We start from the raw sequence: 6,000 nt of genomic DNA, 5'->3' as shown, positions 1-6,000 counted from the left end.
ACTATTGAATTTCAAACCTAATTCAGCAAACATACTCTTAAGCCAAGCAATTTCAGTTGTCGTGTGCGCTAAGGCTTTATATTCAGCCTCGGTAGAGGAAAAAGCTACAACTTTCTATTTTTAGGAGCTCTATTGAATTAAGTTGGGTCCCATGTAAACACAATAACCACTCATGGATATTCTGTCTTCCAAGTTGCTTCCCCAGTCAACATCAATATAGCACTCTACCATGAATGTGCTGGCAGGTTTGAAGTGCAAACCATAGTGAAGAGTACCTTGGCTATATCTTAAAATTCTCTTGCAAGCCTGCCAATGAAGTTCTATTGGTGCCTATAAGAATTGACTCAGCTTATTCATAGGGAAGCTAATGTCTGGTCTTGTTAGAGTCGGATATTGGAGAGCTCTAATTATACTTCTGTAGAGAGTTGGGTCCGCAAATGGAGCACTATCGATGGAGTAAAGCTTGATACCCATAGTTATGGGAGTGGCACATGGATTACATTTCAGAATTTTGGTTTTAGAGAGAAGATTATAAGCATACTTACTTTGTTTCAGGTGACTACCAATAGCTGTTTTGGTTGCTTCTAGACCCCATAAGTAATGAAGAGATCCAAAGGTCTTGAGAGCAAATTCATCATTTAAATCTTGCATGAGTTGAGCAATAAAAACCTAATCTGAACCTATAATTAAAATGTCATCTACACACACAAGAACATAGGTTAGAGCGAATTTTTAATTAAAAACAAAGAAAGGCTAGAATCAGAGATCGAATTCTGGAAGCCTTTGTTGTAGAGAGTAGCCTTTAACTTGTCAAACCAAGCTCTCGAAGCTTGTTTATGGCCATATAGTGCTTTATTCAACTTACAAAAATAAGATGGTTTAGTGGAGTCTGCAAAACCAAAGGGTTGTCCCATATAAACTTCTTCATTCAAGGTGCCATTCAAGAAAGTATTATTGACATCCACTTGCTGTACATCCCACCCATTGGTGATTGCTAAGGTACGAATGATCCTGATAGTGGAGGGTTTCACAACTGGACTAAAGGTCTCAAAATAGTCCAAAACTGGAGTTTGTTGAAACCCCTTGGCTACAAGTCTAGCCTTGTACTTTTGAAGTGAGCCATCTACATTATATTTTATTTTAAATACCCATTTATTGCACACAATATTTTTAAAATGGAAGAGGAAGCACAAGAGAGTCTAGGTTTCATTTTTTAATAATGCATTAAACTCATTTTGCATTACATCTTTCCATTCGAGACTAAGGAAAGCTTTAAGAGCTACATTAGGTTTAGGAACTGCAGCACTTGTTCCAACACTAAGAAGGGTTGTACAGTTAGCTATATTAGAAGATTTAGCACCAGTAAGAGTTGTATAATCAGCCACATTAGAGGTTTCAATGCTGAGAAGAGTTGTACAATCATCTCTGTTAGAAGCATCTAACTTTTGAAGGGCTGCTGCTACTATTTTGGATCTGGTTAACATGGAATGTGCCAACAGGAGGTTTTGCAATAGAAAAATCAATAGGCTTTGTTGGTGATGTGAGATCCACTTCAAGTGAGTAATGTGGTATGGACTCAGGAAACAAGATAATAGGAAGAGAGGCCACTAAAGGGTATGAGTTAGGTTTACAAAGGGCAAAAAAAGACGTAGGTGAATTAGGCAAAGTTGGAGAGGAACAATGCGACTGTGTATTATTATGTAAAGGTGGCATTGTTGATGTGTTTTGCGAAGTAGGAGAGGTGAGGTTTGTGTTAGGTGGTGTTGAGGAATCATGTTTACTTGATTGCATTTGATCAAACTTGCTGGAAGAGCTACCTACTGCAACACTTTCTTCAGAATGTCTTTTGAAGTGATCAGAGGAGATTTTAGTAAAAGGAAATGATGAATTGGAAACAGTGCAAGAGTCTGAGAACTCACGAACTAACTTGACAACTGACTTATCAACTGTATTAGAACAAAAATTTGCAAGAGAGAAAGGGAATTCTTGTTCATTGAATTTAGCACTAGGTGTACAAAGAGTTTTCCATCTAGTCTAAGACATTTATATTCCTTTTGAACAAGACTATATCCAAAAAAAAACACATTTGGTAGAATGAAAACTAAATTTGTGTTAATTAAAGACTGTAAGATAAGAAAACAAGAGCACCCAAAGACCTTTAGACTATTATACACAGGAAACATGTTAAACAATTCCTAATATGGTGAAATGTGGTTGAGAACAGGTGTAGGCATTTGATTTATTAGATAAATTGTTGTTTCAAAAGACAACCACCAAAAATGAAGTGGCATGGAAGCATGAGCAAGCAAAATAAGTCTTGTTTCAACTATATGTTCATGCTTTCGCTCACTTCTACCATTCTGTTGATGTATGTGAGGACATGAGTGTCTAATCTGAATTCCTAGGTTAGTGAGGTAACTATGAAGGGCTATAAATTCTCCTCCTTAACCTGTTTGTAAGTTTTTCAATTTGTGACCAAATTGTCTTTCGGCAAGATGGTGGAATTTGACAAAGATTGACTTTACTTCAACCTTAGTCCTGAGTGGAAATAACTAGGTATAATACCTAAAACCTTTAGAAGATGCTAAAGGGGTAGCAACCCAAACATCACTATGAACTAACTCTAATAGGGCAGCGGCTTGGGTAGAGGAAGGAGGAAAACTTGTGTGATATAACTTGCCTAATTGACATGCATCACAAAAAGGAAGTGAGGTTTTTAGAATGGTAGTATATTGTTGAGTTTTAGGCAGTCTAGATAGAATCATTTGTAGAACAGTAGAGTGGGAATGCCCTAGTCTTCTATGCCATGTTATGTAATCATGAGAAGTTTTATCAATAAGAAAACATAAATTCTAAGATTTAGAATGATCTTTAGCATCATTCGAAGCTAAATTTGATGATAGATTAGAATTAAAAACAATACTTTCAGACAAATCAGAACCAATAGTAACATTTTCAAACAAATCAGAATTGACATCAATAGTTGTATTCATTAATTTGTCATTACAGGATATAGAGGACTGAACAGCACCATGAAGGCTACAATCAACATCAACTATTTTATTCATTAGTGGCTTATTATAGGATACAGAGGATTGGACAACATTTTTTATAATAGGTAAACTGGAATCACTCTTGGAGTTATTATGACAAGAAGACTGCAAGCCATGTGTGACTCCATTATTACAATTAAAGGCAAAGCTATTTTGACTGGAATTCTGACAAACTGACCATGAGAAGTAGATAGGTTTAGTTTGAGGTATATGGAGCTAATAAATACCTCCTTTAAGATCCCCTTGCAGTAACTTTGCCCTGGTCAGTTGGTCCTTAACAATGCAACAGTTAGCATTAAATTCCATAATCACTTAATTATCTTTAGTAAATTTTGAAAAGCTAAGTAAGTATTTGGTAATTTTTTGTACACACAAAATGTTCTTTAGATAAAAGGATTTGGAATGAAAAGCACAGGTAAAAGAGTATTACCTGTATGAGAGATGTTGAGGTATTCACCATTTCTCAGTTGGAATTGATTTGGACCACCATAATCCTTGTTTATTTGGAGATGGCTCAAATTTGAAGCTTCATGATCTATAGCTCCAGAATCCATATACCAGATAGGGTCAGTGGAGGTGAATTGATTAGCTACAGTTGACTAATTATTTGAGGCAGCAAGAAAGGCTTGATTAGAGACTTTATTAGAACATGTTACTTGTTTACTTGGCATTCCAAAAGCAGTAGTATCATGAACATTAGTCATTCCTAAACCTAGAAGTGAAGTATTGGAACCAGCTATTCCAGAGTAGGGGCTATATGAGGATGCACTCAACTGATTTGTTTGTCTTAACTCATGTCTAGGGGTAAACTGATGGGGACCAAGAGAAGTTATTTGCTTATGCTCAGGACTAGCAAACTGATGATTGTTATTGTGGTGAAACTACTAAAAATTAGATCCAGAAAACTAAAGACCTGAACCAGAACCAGTGTATTGAGAAGTTCCATATTGTGTCATCCCATTATACTCAACATTAAACCTATGGTAACACTGAACTGTCGAGTGCCCTACTTTGTTGTATACCTGATAGATGAGTTTATTTCTATTGAAACCTTTACCTTTGCCTCTTCCATAAGGCACAAAACCAAGAGGTCTAGAGTAAAACATCTGACTGTATTGACTTTGCGAACCTACTTCAGAGGACATGGCATATGGTTGTTGAAAATGAGGATTTCCAAGATAATTAAGAGTAGGTCCAATATGTCCAGCACCTCCAGAATTAACCAGATTTCTAGCACCTCTAGAATCAACAATATTTCCAACACCTCCAAATTTATCAACACTTCCAGCACCTCCAAAGTTAACAACATTTCTAGCACTTCCAAATGTATTAGTAACAGCTAAGTGGGCAGAACTATTATATAGATTTCTCCAATATAATTTCGTACTTTTGGAGGATAAATTGAGCCTCCTAGAGAGTTACAGAGTATTCAACCTTTGATTCAAGTTTGGAAGTAAGTGTTACAACTACAGGGTCATATTTTGGTCCTAAACCATCCAGGATATATTGTAGTAAATCACTGTCCAAAACAACTAAGCCACTTGCAGATAGGCTTTCACTAATTTCCTTCATTTTCTTGACATATTCACTAACACTAAGGTTGCATTTTTGTGTAGTTTGCAACAAATTTTTGAGATGTAGAGCTCGAGCCTTGGAATCATTGATAAACTCATTCTCTAAAATTCTCCAGATTTCAGTAGAAAATCTACATTTCGACACAGTATTGAATATGCTCTCAGAGATGGATGCTAGCAACTAACTAACTAAAAATTTATCTGTTCTTTTCCACATGATATAATCCAGATTAATTTAGTCAATTTGAGCCCTAACATCCTCTTTAAGTGAGCTTAGGTTTTCATCAATTGAAGAATCTGCCATAATTAAAGGTGGAGAGCAGGGAATTTTACCTAATAAATGGTCTTCAAGCTCATGTGAGCCTACTGTGAACAAGACTTGGGAGCTCCAAAATCTGTAGTTATCGTGCGTCAGTTTTGGGCTGATAACTTGGAGACTTGATGCAAGAGTTGAAGTCAAACGACTGAGAGACTCCGGTAGTATCTCTTCAATGTGATTAGGCAATAGAGTGGATGAAGAACTAGGTTTCTTGGCCATTGACATTATTCACGGCTTTGATACCATGTATGAGAAGCAAAGAATTTGAGAAAAATCTAAGAAGGAGATGTAATCTTGATTATTGATAACAAATAATTACAATGTAGTATAGCTCTCTCTTTTATATACAGAGCTGATTTAGAAAACAAAGAGAGTAAAAGTAAAGTGACGAAGTGAAGAAGAAGCTGTTGGAATCAGTATAACTGATTTCTAACAACTTTTCTAAACGACACCATTCAATAGAATTACAAACAAGGCCACACAATTTGATTTATGACAAACTGGTCCTTTTGACAAATATACATAGACATATAAATTGAAAATTGTCACATGCTTATTGAGTCTACAAATTAACTAATTTCGAAGAAAAATTAGCATAGGCCCTTGATAATCCTAGGATAACACTGTTTTGCCTAGGCTTTTTGGCCGGATTTTGGATACTTCTTCTTTCGTTTGTGCCTGAATTGCAACTTAATTTCATATATTTTATGTTTCAGGCCAAAACATGCAGTTATAGCAAATACTGAGCGGAATTGAGTTTCTGGACCCAGAAGCAAGCGAATCTAAGGATTCGGGGAATATGAAGCAATATGAAGCTTGTCCCTGTTGGAGATCACTAAAGATTGAAGATTCAAACAAGGAAGCAAGCGGAGGGCAGTTTTATAATTTCAGAATAGTTCAGAAAAGTTTGCCACGGCGATAAACTCTTGGGTCAGATAGTGAATTAGAAGCCAACTCGATGCCGCGGCGAAGTCTGCAATTTTCAGTTATTAAAACTGTGCGTTTTAATTTTATTTGAGAGTCTTAGGGTTTTGGGACCGACTATATAAGTGGG

Source organism: Pistacia vera, unplaced genomic scaffold, assembly GCF_008641045.1.
Source record: "Pistacia vera cultivar Batoury unplaced genomic scaffold, PisVer_v2 Contig937, whole genome shotgun sequence".
In the NCBI taxonomy this organism is placed as follows: Eukaryota; Viridiplantae; Streptophyta; class Magnoliopsida; order Sapindales; family Anacardiaceae; genus Pistacia; species Pistacia vera.
Note: the sequence above shows the minus strand (reverse complement) of the source record.